This window comes from Schistocerca nitens, chromosome 7, assembly GCF_023898315.1.
Source record: "Schistocerca nitens isolate TAMUIC-IGC-003100 chromosome 7, iqSchNite1.1, whole genome shotgun sequence".
Classification (NCBI taxonomy): Eukaryota; Metazoa; Arthropoda; class Insecta; order Orthoptera; family Acrididae; genus Schistocerca; species Schistocerca nitens.
Window position 1 is genome coordinate 245,019,277 of NC_064620.1, and position 17,426 is coordinate 245,036,702.

Consider the following 17,426-nt stretch of genomic DNA (forward strand, 5'->3'; position numbering starts at 1 on the left):
CCAGGTATTGTTCCCGGTTATGATCCACAAAATCCCGTCTCCCAGTGTATCTCACCTGAGGACAAGGATGATTATTATCTCTTCTTCCACCTAAAGTCCCCTGCTTCCTCGCAGCAGTTCATTTTGATTATATTTTACATTATGCTACACCTACATCAAACCAACAGAAAACATAAATCTATTCTCAATTCCTAAATCTTAACCTTTCCTTATCGCTGCTTTGCCTACAACCTCTCACTCGCTCTTCCGCACCTTCTCTTCCACTTTCCCTTAATGGTCCGGAGTTCCAATTCTTGGGACATCCTCTGAACTGCCTCGAAAAGGTTTCAAACGTCCCACAAGCACAACTACCGTTCGTTCTCATTGGCAACTGAATCTTAACGTTCACTGGTGACGTAGTTTCCACCACTTGACATAGCTCTTCATACTTCGTAAAAAATTTCGTGGTCTTTTCCTCTGGTGTGTAAGAAGTTTCTAGCATTACTCATTGGCCAACTTTGCATTGCAGAATTCTTGCTGTATGGTTCACTGCTTCCTCTGGCTTTTCCGGTGCCATTGCATTCGCCCTGCACAAGCTGTTCAATATGTCTCTTCTCATTCACACAAAACCCTTAACTGATTCTCCTGTTTTCCCCTTCTTGGTTTTCAACATGTTGAAAGGCGATGGCATTTTATGACTATATACTACCTCATGTGGCGATAATCTTGTACTTGTATGCTGCTTCGAGTTGTATGCCAACACCACATACCTTAAAGAGGCAACCCACTTGATATGGTGTGCATCCAGATAGTTTCATAGCATCTTCGCTAAAGTTCTGTGTACCCTACCCATTCTCCTGTTAGACTGAGGATGTTGAGGACTCGTCCACAATTTCTTCAGACGCAACAGCTTACACAGGTCCTTGAACAAACTTGACATAAAGTTGGTGTCCTGATCCGTTATTGTCGCTTCAGGTGTCACGAATTTCAGAATCCAATTATTTACTAGCTCCTGTGCCATTGTTGCTGTCTGTCGGTTTAGCATTGTGGCCATTTCCACACATCTCAAGAAATGAGCTATAATCGCAGGGTGAATCCGGGAGAGCTAGATCACTGGGTGAGATGGGCCAGTTGCATATTTGACAAATGTGCCGCTAAAGAGCAGCTGCCACTACTCGTGAGGAAGCTCTTACGTGTACAAATGCGGTGCAAAAGAGTTACTGTTATTTTCCTATTCATCACATTCTCTATTCTGACAATCCGAAAAGTTTTATCGTGTAGTTACATAATTTTAGTATTAACGCTTCGTTTGCATAAAATTGGTGCAATTTTTTTTTCTGCGAGATTGACAATTGTGTAGGATGAAAGTAAACTTGAATGGTCAATGACTTTGCTACCTGCAGAAAGAAGCCGGGGTGGTCCATCTCTCTCTGCAATCGGGAAGGATGGAGCAGTGTTATTTGGGAGAAATAGACCTTTTGTTTTAATGTGAGAGAGATGGAGCACAAATAAATTTAGCTGCAAGCCATGTGGAATAATCCCACTGAAGATGGCCGCAGTCCAAAACGATACTTATTTGTTGGAATATACGTCCGTGATAACAAGTGGAGGAGCAGAATCTCACACACAGGCCAACCAAACACTCCAAAGCTTATGGAAAGACCTAGTGACCCCAATCACATGAAAAATGCAGAGTTATCTGCACAAGTCAAAATCCCTAACTGGCACAACCCTGGACTCCACTCCTACTAAATCTAAAACTTCCATGATTCCCACTTCAAAACTGACTACTCCTGACCCAACATACGCATAACTTTTGGAAGAAACATTACCTGTCCATTCTATCGATAAAACTAGGAATTTTAAGACAAAGCTAGAAACTATATCTGAAGGGCTAAACTCTATGAAAATATTGAAACAGTAAAGGAAAAGAGGGGTAAGAAAAGAAATGAAACAGAAAAAAACCACAAAAGATCACCGAAGAGAAATACTAGTGAAGAAAAAAGACCGACTGAAGAAGCTAAAAAAGAAATCTACTGTAAATAGCTCAACATGTTTATCAGTTGCAGACATTGAAGAAGATTACGAAAATAACTTTTATGAATGTGATGAAGAGAATGTGTTGGGTGTAGTGAGAATAATGAAAATTACGATTGTGTTCATTGTGTTTCCTGCTCACAACGGTCACACCAATGTCGTTCAGCATTTGGTAATACGTGTAATTGCAGTGGTGAGAGAAATACAGGCTAATGTTTCAACAAACCTGACAACCCATTAGAAACGCTAATGTTCAGTCAATATCTGTAATAAACTGACAAAATCTTTTTGCACTTAAATATTTAAGAGTATAATTATGTATTGATTACTACATATTCTAGATAAAAATAGGCAGTTTTAATTGACACTTTTCTACATGCATAGTCATTATTATCTGATCCATCTCTACCCTTACATTGTTCTATCTCAACCATACAACTACAGGTGACATGGACTACTCATGTACACTACTGGCCATTAAAATTGCTACACCACGAAGATGACGTGCTACAGCCACGAAATTTAACCGTCAGGAAGAAGATGCTGTGATATGCAAATCATTAGCTTTTCAGAGCATTCACACAAGGTTAGCGCCGGTGGTGACACCTACAACGTGCTGACATGAGGTAAGTATCCAACCGATTTCTCATACACAAACAGCAGTTGACCGGCGTTGCCTGGTGAAACGTGCAAGGAGGAGAAATGCGTACCATCACGTTTCCGACTTTGATAAGGTCGGATTGTAGCCTAGCGCAATTATGGTATATCGTATCGCGACATTGCTGCTCGCGTTGGTCGAGATCCAATGACTATTAGCAGAATTTGGACTCAGTGGGTTCAGGAGGGTAATACGGAACACTGTGCTGGATCCCAACAGCCTCGTATCACTAGCAGTCGAGATGACAGGCATCTTATCTGCATGGCTGTAATGGATCGTGCAGCCACATCTCGATCCCTGAGTCAACAGATGGGGATGTTTGCAAGATAACAACCATCTGCACAAACAGTTTGATGACATTTGCAGCTGCATGGACTATCAGCTGGGAGACCATGGCTGCGGTTACCCTTGATGCTGCATCACAGACAGGTGCACCTGCGATGGTGTATTCAACGATGAACCTGGGTGCACGAATGGCAAAACATTTTTTTGGATGAATCCAGGCTCTGTTTACAACATCATGATGGTCGCATCGGTGTTTGCGACATCGCGGTGAACGCACATTGGAAGCATGTATTCGTCATCGCCATACTGACGTATCACCCAGATTGATGGTATGGGATGCCATCGGTTACACGTCTCGGTCACCTCTTGTTCGCATTAACGGCACTTTGAACGGTGGACGTTACATTTCAGATGTGTTACAACCCTTGGTTCTACCCTTCATCCGATCCCTGCAAAACCCTACATTTCAGCAGGATAATGCACAACCGCATGTTGCAGGTCCTGTACAGGCCTTTATGGATACAGAAAATGTTCGACCGCTGCCGTGGCCAGCACATTCTCCAGATCTCTCACCAATTGAAAACGTCTGGTCAATGGTGGCCGAGCAACTGGCTCGTCACAATATGTCAGTCACTACTCTTGATTAACTTTGGTAACGTGTTGAATCTGCATGGGCAGCTGTATCTGTACACGCCATACAAGCTCTGTTTGACTCAATGTCCAGGCATATCAAGGCCATTATTATGGCCAGAGGTAGTTGTTCTGGGTACTGATTTCTCAGGATCTATGCACCCAAATTGCGTGAAAATGTAATCACATGTCAGTTCTAGTGTAATACATTTGTCCAATGAATACCCGTTTTATCATCTGCATTTCTTCTTGGTGTAGCAATTTTAATGGCCAGTAGTGTAGATTTTCATTTTATCGTATGTCTCGTATTTTACGTGGCAGTGCCTCAATAACATATTGTTCTTAAGTTTATACGACACTCTATACCAACTGTGGCGGACATGCCCTCCCCAGGATTCTTCCATCAGACTTCGTTTGGCGCAACTGCATACCTGCCTGACAGATTGCCCTCCACAACCCACTTCAGGGCACCTATAGTTGACAATCCTCACGCTCTGTTTATATAATACAAGAATTTTATAATGCGGAATAATTGGCAACACTTCAAGCAGTAACTCTTGGGTTTATTCCCTTTGAGGTATTCTATTTTATTTAATCTTCCCTTATCCAGACACACATATCCTTCAGTAAGGACCCTCGCTTTTTCTGTTCCATCAGACGCCTTCCCCCTACACAATATAAGGATTATTACTAGAATATTACATCTAATAATCTACTAATATCTTTACAATAACTACTGATAAGGCTACTAAGCTGTGGTGATCTTTCTCGATTTAATCACGGAAATTATTATTAATCCTTCAATTTGGATTACTTGAAACTTTCACGCAGTACTCTGCTCACTCATTTTCACCCACAGCGTAGCATCCAGAACTTGCAAGTACAGTACCTTGTAGTGTCTTCCCATCCTTCCAGCTCGTTGACATCTACAGTTGTCAATTCTGAGTAACTATCACCTGCGAAATTCTCTGCCTCAGTGCGACTGCCAATGCTCCTGTCGACCTCTTGTGTATCTCATGACATGTACCCAAACCATGTACCAGGTGGTGAAGGACTCAGGTTAACACTCAAATAACGTTCACTGGGGCCACTATTTGGGGTAAACACTGATTTAATACTCTATCACTCGTAACACAATAGATATATATACATATACTTCTTTTACACTGGAAAAACAAATACTTTTTTGTTTGTTTTTGGTCTTTGTTGTACGGCGCGGTTTCGCACTTAACAATCGCTCACGGTGCTGGGAACGTCTTATATTCACGAGCTTGGCTCAACACAGCACACTTGACAACTTTCTTCTTTACCGTTGCCTCTGCATATCCCACAGCAGAGTCCAAAGCCGTGGGTATACCTGGTTGCCATCGTCATTGCTGTGTAGCACAATGACGCCCTTTTCAGTGAAATATACTTCTCCTCGTTCTGCAACCCTTTTAACATGTATCTGCCACTGCCCCACTCCGCACGAAGTCGTTTCGGCGCTGTCTTTTATAATAATTAACAAAAGTTAATGCACTGCGTATTTAGGCATCGCCAGCTCACGTACGAAACTTCCGTTGCTGTGAGTCACCTCGACTTGACTCTGATCATTGTTCTTTTTCTTGCTTGCCGGCTACGCTGTTCCATCCGCGCAACCTTAAGGGGGGAGGGGGAGAAACTCCCCTTGTTATTCTTGTAAAATTACTGGTTCATTTACTTATACTCTATTTACGTTTGTCTATTCTTCTTCCACCAGTACAGCTTACAGCTTAATGATTATTTTTACTCATTTACTTATTATATATTTTCCTTACACAGTATTTAAATTTTTGAAGGGGAAGTACTGTCCCCTGGTAAGCCTAGCAGTACATTTTTTTTTAATAGGCGCTAGATGCCTCTCGCTGGCTGTCTCCATTCCCTGCTGCCCTCTTTCGACGTTATTTTATATTAATACTACCGCTTAGCGTCACCTTTTTGCCGCTAGATGACTCGCACTGGCTGCCTCCAGCTATCGTATTGTAGCATCCCATAACATGCTTCCAGAAGTCAAAAAAAAGTTGAAAAACACAGAAACGTTATGCTGAAGAAGAAAAGTGGGCCAACTCTCCCGGACTTAACCTATTTATTCCTTGCAGGTGTTTTGTCGAAGGGACGAAAACATAAATCCCAAGAAATTCAAACAGTGGTAATGATTCAGGTAATCTCACTATTAGTACTCTCATTCGATGCAATTCCGCTCTCTGTGCACATTGTATGCAATTTCGCACATACTGGTACACGTCTGTCTTCCTATTCTTCCACTGGTGCCTCTCCGGTAGCCTTACATCCTCCATTAAGTGTTAAGGCATGGTCATGTCTCTCCTGCAGCGCTCTATTCCCCAGTTTGGATGGTACTGCAACTCGTGGTCCCGACTTGGTTTCCCTGCACAACAACCCAGCGTGCATACAAAACTATTGTTGTTTACTACGCTGCTTACACTCAACATCCTCCTTCTGCCCTGTTGGCCACTTCTTAAGCTCATTACAATCTATCTACAACATCGCTACTTTCCTATTTAACATGTCTGCATTCCCATGTTTCTTTCCAGGTTTATGTTCGATCCCAAAATCAAACTCACACTGTTGTGTCAACCTACTAGATGGGTCCTTCAACAGCAGCAACTATTTTAACACTGCATGATCCGTTATCACTCAAAACCTATTCCCACAGAGATAACACTTGAAGTAGGTGATTCTGTAGATAAGGTTAAATGTGTCTTGATGATTTGTATGATGTGTATTGATGCACAGGGTATTGGGTGCTCAATGCCCACTATTTCTTCAGACAACAAATAACCAACTGTATAGTCGGGTAGATCACATGACAGAATGAATTCCTTACTGTAATCCAAAAACACTAACATCAGACATTACGTCTAAGCTTCAGTTTTTCAAAATCACGTTGACAGTCCTCTGACCGAACAAATTTTGAACCTTTCTTCAGTAATTGCATCATCAGTCTGGCCACATCTGCAAATCACTTTATGAATTATTGATAATAATTTGCACTCCAAGGAATGATTGCAGTTTTTAACTGGCTCAGGCACAGAAAATTTACGTACAGCTCTAATCAGTCTCAGGTTTGTCTTAATCCCATCCTTACTAATTACACTGAAGAGCCAAAGAAACTGGTACACCTGCCTAATATCGTGTATGGCCCCTGCGAGCACGCAGAAGTCCCGCAACATGACGTGGCATGGATTCGACTAATGTGTGAAGTGGTGCTGGAAGGAACGGACACCACGAATCCTGCAGGGCTGTCCGTAAGAGTACGAGAGGATGGAGATTTCCTCTGAACAGCACGTTGCAAGGCATCCCAGATATGCTCCATAATGTTTATGTCTGGGGCTTTTGGTGGCCAACGGAAGTGTTTAAACTGAAAAGATTGTTCCTGGAGCCACTCTGTAGCAATTCTGAACGTGTGGGGTGTCACATTGTCCTGCTGGAATTGCCCAAGTTCGTCGGAATGCACAATGGACGTGAATGGATGCAGATGATCATACAGGATGCTTACGTACGTGTCACCTGTCAGAGTCGTATCTAGACGTATCAGGGGTCCCATATCACTCCAATTGCACACGCCCCACAGCATTACAGAGCCTCCACCAGTTGAACAGGCTTCTGCCGACATGCAGGGCCTATTGATTCATCAGATTGTCTCCATACCCGTACACGTCCAACTGCTCGATAAAATTTTAAACGAGACTCGTCCGACCAGGCAACATGTTTCCAGACATCAACAGTCCACTGTTGACGGGTCCAGATGAGGTATGAAGCTTTGTGTCGTGCAGTCATCAAGGGTACACGAGTGGGCCTTCGGCTCCGAAATCCCATTTCGACGGTGTTTCGTAGAATGGTTCCCATGCTGACACTTGTTAATGGTCCAGCACTGAAATCTGCAGTAATTTCGAAAGGGTTGCACTTCTATCACGTTCAACGATTCTCTTCAGTCGTCGTTGATCCCGTTCTTGCAGGGACTTTTTCCGGCAGCGGAGATATCTGAGATTTGATGTTTTACCGGATTCCTGATATTCACGGTACACTCGCTAAATGGTTGTACGGGAAAATCCCCACTTCATCGCTACCTGGGAGATGCTGTGTCCCACTGTTCGTGCGCCAACAATAAAACCACATTCAGACTCACTTAAATCTTGACAACGTGCCATTGTAGCAGCAGTAACCAATCTAACAACTGCGCCAGACACTTGTTGTCTTATGTAGGCGTTGGCGTCCGCAGCGCCGTATTCTGCCTATTTACATATCTCTGTATTTTAATATGCATGCCTATACCAGTTTCTTTGGGGCTTCAGTGTATGTGACCAAGGTGCGCCATCTTTTCCGACAAAATTGCAGTTTAAAGTACTCAGCGTCAAGTTCGCAGCCCTCAATCACAGGAATATTTCTCTCAAGCATTGTATGTGGTGTTTGTACAGTTGATGGGTGTCCAGCAGGTTTCAGTCGTTTCCATGACGCAATTTTCCAACAGTGTACCTTGCCGTCGTTTTCAGCTGGTACCTGTAGAAAGAGCGTCTTTGCTAGATCCCGCCTCCTTTATACCCTTATCGCCTCCTACCCATTCCTCCACTGCTGGCTGCAGGCTGCAGTGGGTAGAATGGTAGCCGGGAGGCGTCTCCAGTAGCTGTGCGTGAGCTGTGGTCCGTCAGAACTTCTGCAGCCTGCGTCGGGTGCGGAAGTCGCTCTCTGCCGACGCTGTGTTAAAGATAAAACAGGTAAGGATGTAGTTGAAGCTTCTTAAAAAAATATCCAAAATATCTCATCCATGAAACTTACAAGGAGATGATGGAAAAGAATTCTATAATAAGGAATTTCAGGAACTGATGAAAAATGTAATATTAATCATTATTCAGATTTTATTGAATTAAAAGCATCTGTTGTTGAAAGATTTAATAGAACATTGAAAGAAAAAAATGTGGAAGAAACTTAGTCTTAACAGTAACTATAAATGAATCAATTTAGTTAAAAATCTTTGATGGATACAATAACACAAAAGACTCGACAATAAAAATGAAGCAAAAAGATGTAAGCAAAGAAAATGAAAAAATCTCATTGAAAACTGTTCACATAGCAAATTTGACAGGTACTAATGCTAAATTTGATATAGCTGTTAAAGTAAGAATAAGTAAATTAAAAGGAATACCTGGAAAAGGATATACAGCCAATTGGTCAATGGAAATTTTTGAAACTGAAAATGTTATGCATTCTGATCCAATTATATATAAATTAAAAGTCATCAGAGGAAATTTTTATGAACAAGAACCACAAAAATCTGATGTATTTCTTATTGAGAAAGTTTTGAGAGAGGAAGGAGATAAAGTATATGTTAAATGGTTAGGATTTGATAGTTCACACAATAGTTGGGTAAATAAAAGTAACGTTATTTTATGAAAGTTACTACTATGGTACTTAAATTTTATTTATGTGTTTGAATTAGATTCTTTGACTCGCTCCATATCTGACTCTTTGCATTAATTTTATATCATTTAGATATAAGAAGTTATTCAAACGTTTTCCTATCAATATTCTTCACAAATTTCGGAAATAATTGCAGCTAATTCTTTTTCAGGTAAATCAGCTAACACTACACATTTCATTTTATGTGTTTTATTCCTAGTTTTCAACTGTACAATATTTCTTGTACAATAACAGTCGAGTGAATTTCTACTGATTCCTTATTCTGAATATTAGTATAGAAAAGATATAAGATGGCGGACGAGACTAGAATGCGTCTTGAACGTGCTCTGGAACATTTAGTGAATATCGCTCAAGAAGACAGATATCTGAAGAAAGAGGCAAAAGAAAGCATTCATTATGCGGTAGGTGAGATTAGAAACGCCTTTAACAAACTGCAATTTACTCAGGGTAATACAGTTAAGGCAAAAAAGGAATCTCATAGTGAAGTTGGAACAGAGCCGACAGTTTGGGACAGGTGGCAGCATCTACTGATATGGCGCCGGAAGCTACAAACGGCAACCAGCCACTACCGACGTCTAGCGGACAGCAGTGGAACCACAACAGCCTGGAGACAGGCAATGAATCCCCACATGACAGAATTATCAAGGAAATACAGGTCACATGTAAGCCTACCAAGGTCGAAATGGAGGACAAGATTACAAAAAATTTAACACAGAAATTTCAAATTATGATTGAAATTTTTTCCAATAATGTAAGAAATATGACAAGAATGGAAGCAAAACCATAAGGAAGGCGATATCCGTGGTAGAGCATCAAATCACCCAGGAACCAACGCCACAAGAACATTCATTGACAGACAGTGAGCTATGGTCAGTTACGGATGCCAGTGCCTCAACACTCACTCACAGGGACAATGCTCGAACGAAAACCACAACAATAGTGGGTATAAGGAAACTTGAAAATGGATATGACACATCACCAAGAGTTCAACTACAAACTGCAGAGCGCAGAGTCTGGCTATATATATAGGAAAATTACACCACAGCACAACTCAAGAAGTGGTTAGAAAACACCTCACCCATATTCATGTAACCAATATAATAAAATGCGAAGAACTTCAATCAAGAGGCACACTTAAGGCCTTCAAAGTGGTGATTCCAATGCAATAGCTAATAAAAGTCAGCACAGCAGAGGTGTGGCCACAGGAAGCCGTCGTAAGATGCTACCGTCTTTTTCGCTCCCAACAGACAGGAGCCAGACTCCGATCTTAATCTGCTTCTATGGAATGTGGTTGGGCTAAAGAGCTCCCTAGCACTAACAAACCATTTTTGCACGCACATGATATAATAATCCTCATAGAAACTCTGACAACTAAAGCCTTAGAAATAAATGGATTCTACTCACAACACATACCGCAACACAAGGACCAAAAGGATGATCGAAACGAGGAATTTCCTGCTTCATCATGCCAAAAATGGGAAAATTACTAAAGCACACACCAAGATCAAGACACGTTCGTTACGAATTTCGAAAACCTCTCCATAATAGCCATATGTGTAGAACCACTAACGCCAATAGAAGACATAATAGCAGCAGTTATGACCACCTTAAGACACGTGACGCCAGGACGAAACATCATCGTAACCAGAGTTCTCGACTGCAGATTAGATGTCATTAGTCATAGAACAAACGAACTGCTAGACATAATGACAGAGGAAGGTTTCACCCTAGTCAACAAGGCGGACGGACGAACATATGTCGCAAATTCCTATTTCCTATATTAGAGAACTTTAATAACATAAACATTACTGATCATTGTCGGCAGCTGCACAATGATTTTATTCACTGAAGGAGTTAGGTGCAGCCAACAGCTGTGAATGGTAAGTATTTATTCCTTACTGGTTTAGAATATACATTTCTATTTGTAACAGATGTCAATGTTTAACAGCTTCTGAAGATCATAAACAGACTGAACAAATACTTAATTTTTGCAACTGTTGGTTGTACCTGACTCCTTTTTCGAATCAAACACACACAGCGAAATTAGCACATGCGTGGAAAGTTTGCTGGTCATCTATGGGCAAAGTCATCTTCAAATGTGATACATATCTGTAACAAAGAACATAAAATAAAAATTAAGGTAGTTTTAATACAATGCAATGATTCTATAATTTTCAGTCTGAAAGGGTGTGCAGCTGTGATGAATTTTTGAAAAGATTTCTTGAAGCCTTAAACTGCCATTCTCTTTATTTCCTGTACAAATGAGCATAACATGATGTCATAGCAGCAACAACATATATGATATAATCCGCTATTAAAAAATCATCCATAAAATACTTGCAAATGGCCTAATGCCGAAATTGTACTATTGTACAGGAAATAAAGAGAATGGCAGCTGAAGACATCAAGAAATAATTCCATCAATGCAATCAGTAGTAGAAAAATTACTTTATAACATTTAGTAAACATTTGTGATCATGTCTCCTACTGCATAATGCATTTAAATATAACTGATATTATTAATCACTTAATCATCTGTTCACACATAATAATATAACACCATTTCGTGATGCATTTACAGTGTCACATCTTTGGAGTTGCTGATGGTGGTAGCTGCCTGTAACAGAATAGTGGACACATAGGGTTCCAAATGGGCCGACTTTAAACAAGCAGTACTTGACATTTGCTAGCCAATGTATGGTGGGCTTAATACAGATAGTCTACTTGGGGGCCTGTACCTTACTGATTTACATCAGTTACCAATAAATAACAAGATCAGTACATAAGTGACCCATGGTGCCAGCTCACTATGTCAATATTGTCTCTTGAATAAAAAAGTTTGACGCCCACTGTTCCACATGCCGCTCCATTTCAACAGAGTCACATTGCGGGCCTGTAGGCAGCTGGATAGATGTATCGATGGATTGCTGCACATGTTAGGCACAGTGCATTGGTTGTGTGTCGTTGCTTTCAGCAGTGGCCTGTGGAGTGTTCTCACACCTGCACTGCAACTTTTCGGTGTCCACATGGTATAGACACATGTTTCGATCAATGCATTCTGCGAGATAAAGTGGCCGAGTGATCATTATCCACTGAAGTAATCTGGACATATGTTGCACCTGCTGCGTCACCAAGCACCTCTGGGACCCATCTGCATGCATCAGGATTCTCATCATGACACTGCCAAGCATGACTACTTTGGAGTTGTGAAAAAGTCAACTGGAGGGTGAGATAGTGCTCTGTTGTCATCAATGAAGAGAATAGGTTCTGTCTATATGTGAGTGATGAACGTCATGTGTAAGGCATAAACCAGAAGGATGGCCTATTCCTGAGTGCATTCGCTCACAACACACAGGAATAGTAGTGCAATGTCTGTTCTGGAGCATTTTGTTGCTGCAGGTTGCATATGTTGAGGGGCAAATCTATTGTTATGCTAATTGATTCATGACCCCCTGAGCGTTGTTTTATAAGCCCCTGGGGATAATTCGTCCTTGTGAGAAACCCCCACTCCTCACCCTCCCCTGCCCCTCTGCAAAAATCTACAACCCATCCCCCTCGATTAAAAAGCACAATTCTGATATCAAATTGACTAATTAATTAAATTGATAAATTAATTGACCCTAACCTTCAGGGAAATCCCCTAGCCATTCCCTACCCTCTCCCCACCTGCAAATTGGTGGGAAAAAGGCTCACTCTGTCTGAGCTGCTGGAGAAGAAGAACATAGGGTAGTTTACTTTCTTTATTTTGAGTGATACCCTGTTGGTGAAGCTCAGAATCTCCCCTCCCACACCTGAAGAAATGATGAGAAATACTCAAGCTGCGCTGAGCTGTTGAACTGGAAGATGCAAGTACTACCTCGTCCAGCAACTACATTATCTAATAACTAATCACACTGCTGCAGATTGGAGGTGTTGTCTTGTTGGAAAATTTTCGTGTGTGTGCTTACCTTGACATGCAGGGATCGACTGAGTAAATGCACAGTGTTTCCACCACACAATGTCTCACCTCCCACTCCCTTCGCCCCTCATTCTCCACCCCTCCTAGAAAAAATTGGTGGGAAAAAGTCGTTCAGTGTGTGTTGAGCTGGTGGACTGGAAGGATTGTAAGAGGTCCATGACTAAGGAATTTATTGCTAGCACACTCAAGCAGATGTAATTTTGATGGATTGCTCACTCGCTGCCTGCGATATGTAAGCTACAATAGAATAGCAGACAAGAGAGCAGTGTCGGCAGCAGCAGTAGTAGTAGTAGCTCAGAGTCGGGCGGTTGGGCCGGTCGTGGACAGCGATGGCGGTCCCTGAACGATGTAGTATAAGGTAAAAGCAGCTGCGCGAATATGTAATTTGTAACAACTGATTTTGTACTATTGTCATATCAAGTCCTATGTAAATGTTGTTAAAAATCTTTTAATAATAATCTTTCTTAAAAAAGTTAACTTTTGAAATCATTCATCTGAATTTAAAGATTTTACTATTTTCTTATATCCATGATCATCGCGATTATCGTAAAGTGAAATCAGTTGTTTCTTTTTATACATGACAAATCTAGCGGCCAGCATTGCACTGGGCTGTGCCAGAAAGATTTCTTATAGGAGCAGATATATACGCGATATCCGGCGACATAATTGAGGTAAGAATTTTCAGTTTATTCAGAAAGACTTTTCAGGGCCATGACGCGGCATTGCTGACGTCCAGATTTACCAGTTTAGATTCACAGTCACTTATTGAAAGGTTATTTATGAGTCACATTTTTATTGGGAGGTTAGTCACACAGTTTTAATTGGGAGGTTACGGAATTTTAAACTGTTGGGAGGTTACACTTGTCGACAGCCGGCCAGGATCTTTTTTTTTTTTTTTTTTTTGTAAATTTCTGAAACGTAGTCAATTATATATCTGCTCTTATTTTCTTAATGTTAAATGTAATTTGCATCTGGCGCAACGCATTACTAATTTGTCACTCCTTTCACAAATCATCGGCAATTTATTGCTCTTTCTTGTTATTGTATTTGTACCATGCTCGCTTTGTGTTTGTTCGATTTTGTGCCTACCTTTGAGTGGTGAAAATGCCGCGAAAAACTGCTAACAGCACATCGCGATGTGTAATGAGTGAAAAAGCCGAGTTGAATAATTTGACTGATAATACTAGCGACACTCAGTGTTATAATGATAATCCTCCAATTAAAGATAATCAGTGCGTGCCGACCACCAGTAATGATTCTAATCTAAATGATGAGCAAACAAATTTAACGATAATTGATGACGCGGCACATTCCGCCACAATGAACGCTGCCCAGTTTGATACACCTGATTTGCAAAATTTGCAGTGAACAGATAAATGTTCCTAACGAAGAAGAACGATGTACTCAAAATACGTCAGATTTATTTGATTCCGAAGTAACAACCAACAGTGCACATCCAATTGGCAAACCTTTTCAAGAATCAGACAATGACCAAATGGTTACACAAACCGTGACAAATGCAGGTACACCATCACATAGCACAGAGAACAGAGTCGCTAATTATAACATGGATCAAGTTATGGCATTATTGCTACAACTTAATGAAAATCTCAAACAGTCGAATGGAAAAGAAGACAACAATTATAGACAACTTAGGAATCGAACAAACAACTTAATGAATCGTACAAACAACTTAATGAAAATCTCAAACAGTTGAATGAAGAACACGAGAACCTTAATGAATCGAACAAACAACTTAATGAAAACTTCAAACAGTTAAAGGGACAGATTACAGCCATTGCCGTGCAATGTAATGAAAGTAAAGAACAATTACGTGAGGAAATTAAGGCTTCTGCTAGGAATAATAGTGAAGAGATACGCAATACACATTCAGCCACAACAAAATTACTTAGAGATGAAATCAGTGCACAACGCAACACAGTTACGCCACGAGTTTAAATTAATGTCAGCAAAACTTTCACGCACTCTGATGCGAAAGTCGACAAAAAATTTGAACAACAGATCAGCCAAATTGACGAACGTTAAAATCACCACCTACAAAGCAGTGAAACGCGTTACCGTAAATTCATACAGGAACAGAACAAAGAAACAAGTCATGGAAACAATTACTACACAGAAACAGGAAGATTAGCACAAAATGTTTACGAAAGCGCAAAAACACACGTAGACACCAATATTGCCACAGTATCAGACGAAATCAATACTATAAAACAGTTGAACACTGAATTGCATGGTGAAATATCCGATCTAAAAACAAAAACAGAACTAATATTCAGACTTTGGAAAGTAAATACACAGTAGACTTTCAGACAGTGACCAGCAGACTTTAACAATTGGAATTAATACAGGATCCCAATGCCATTAAAGCAGACGTTAAGAAATTAAACAAAACCACACGTAAAATGCAAAAATAAATTGCTGCTTGTGACACTAAAAATGACGATCAGGTAAAAACACTGACTGAAAAATTTGATGAATTAGCCAGTCGTATTGAGGTTATCGATAATAACAGTGACACCAAATCAGATGATACGTCACCAGTTTCGTTCAATCAAACACCCGAATTCCAAAACATACAGCAGACAATCAGTGAGATAGGTACATAATACATTACGTAGAAAATTGTCATCTTTATAGCAAGAAGTGACAGAAATTAAAAATGTTTCAGCCTCTAACACGTCACGGCATACGCCACATTATGAACATTTGTCACACTCACACAGCCAGTGTAACTTAGGTAATTTACAGAGAGTAAGTGACTTATATTCCGAACAGACACAAACAAATAGATTCTCATACAATTCTGAACCTGCTCAGACATTCAGAAACGATAATTTTGATTACAAGCACTTTCTATCCGTTAGGAAATTTAAAGTATTTAAAAATGACAGAACACAAATACACCCTTTGAATTGAATGCAACAATTTAGTTTTGCTTTTCCACCAACTTGGCCTGTAACGCAGAAACTAAAATTTATTTGCAGCTTTTGACCTCAGGGAATTCATTTCACTTCAATGAATATATGCCGTAGCGTGCACAGGGCCCCAAGCCATAGTAGTGCTATCTGTTCTTTAGTTTTCTGCACTTCCGCCTACTCTTTTACTATCCTTTATATGAATCAAAACAACTCTTCAACTATCGATCTACCTAGGATTAGGAATGAGTAAAGAAAACCTGATATGACAAGTTTTACCTGAAAGTGACAGTTTTCATTACACACTCCCGAAATGACAACCATCAGAACTTTAATACCAGATTTTAATTATGAGTATCGTCAAAATTATCAACAACTGAAAACACATTTTGGTAACAATCGAGGTTTTTCCCCACAACAGCAACAAAACCAGCCAGTTGGCATACCTAACCAACAATATAATGTGCAAGGTCAACCAAGCTTTAATGTTTCGCCGCCTACACGTACAGCGTCGGCTCCACCAAATAGTAACGCACAACAACAAGGAAATGACTACGTACAGAAGACGCATCATTTCAATTCCTGTCGCAACGCGTCGTATAGTAATGACTATCATGACAGACGTAACAGTAATGAGCACAGTTTTCAGCGCGCGTTTAATAACAGTAGGTCTTTTCAGCAGCAGAATCATCCACAATATCACATTACCATGAATGAACCAGACAGTCGATATCATCCCCAACCTAATACGTCAGGACGAAGTAACAGAACAGTAAAGATAATTGAAACGCCACAGCATCCTCCTGCAAATAACAGCACATCAGAAAGAATTTGACTAGATACAGTATAGACTGCATCTTCCAGCAAAGTAAGCAATACTTTTGATACACAGAATCTTGCTCACGAAAATGTTATTACTTTTGACTTCAGAGACACACTTTTACATAAAAAACCAGTTATACAAAAAACCATTTCCCACACTGTTATTGAATTAAAGATTGGATCATCCATATTTTCAGCAGGAATCGATTCTGGTTCATCTACGTCAGTTATCAATGAAGAAACTTTAAACGAATGTAACAAAGAAAATACCTATGCTACGTTACCATTAGGCAAAAATAAAGTAAAAGGAGCAGTATCTGGTAAAGGAGTAGATGTAAAATTACAGACACACTTATCATTTTGTATTGCAGGTCATATGTTCCACACAAATTTTTGGATTGTTCCCATATTGACAATAGACGTTATTTTAGGTACGAATTTTTTGGTACAACACGACGCAATTATTGACTTTCATAATTTCTATTTAATGTTAAAGGATGAAAAGGTATAACTGGCATTAGAATTTCAGCACGCTTTATCTGCAGAAGAAGCAATTAATCGAACAGAGATCATTTTTACATCGCGTAACATAGACGGTCATTCCACATTGTTCACCGATACGTACGTACACAACTACAATACACCAGACGAAGCCGACTATGACGTT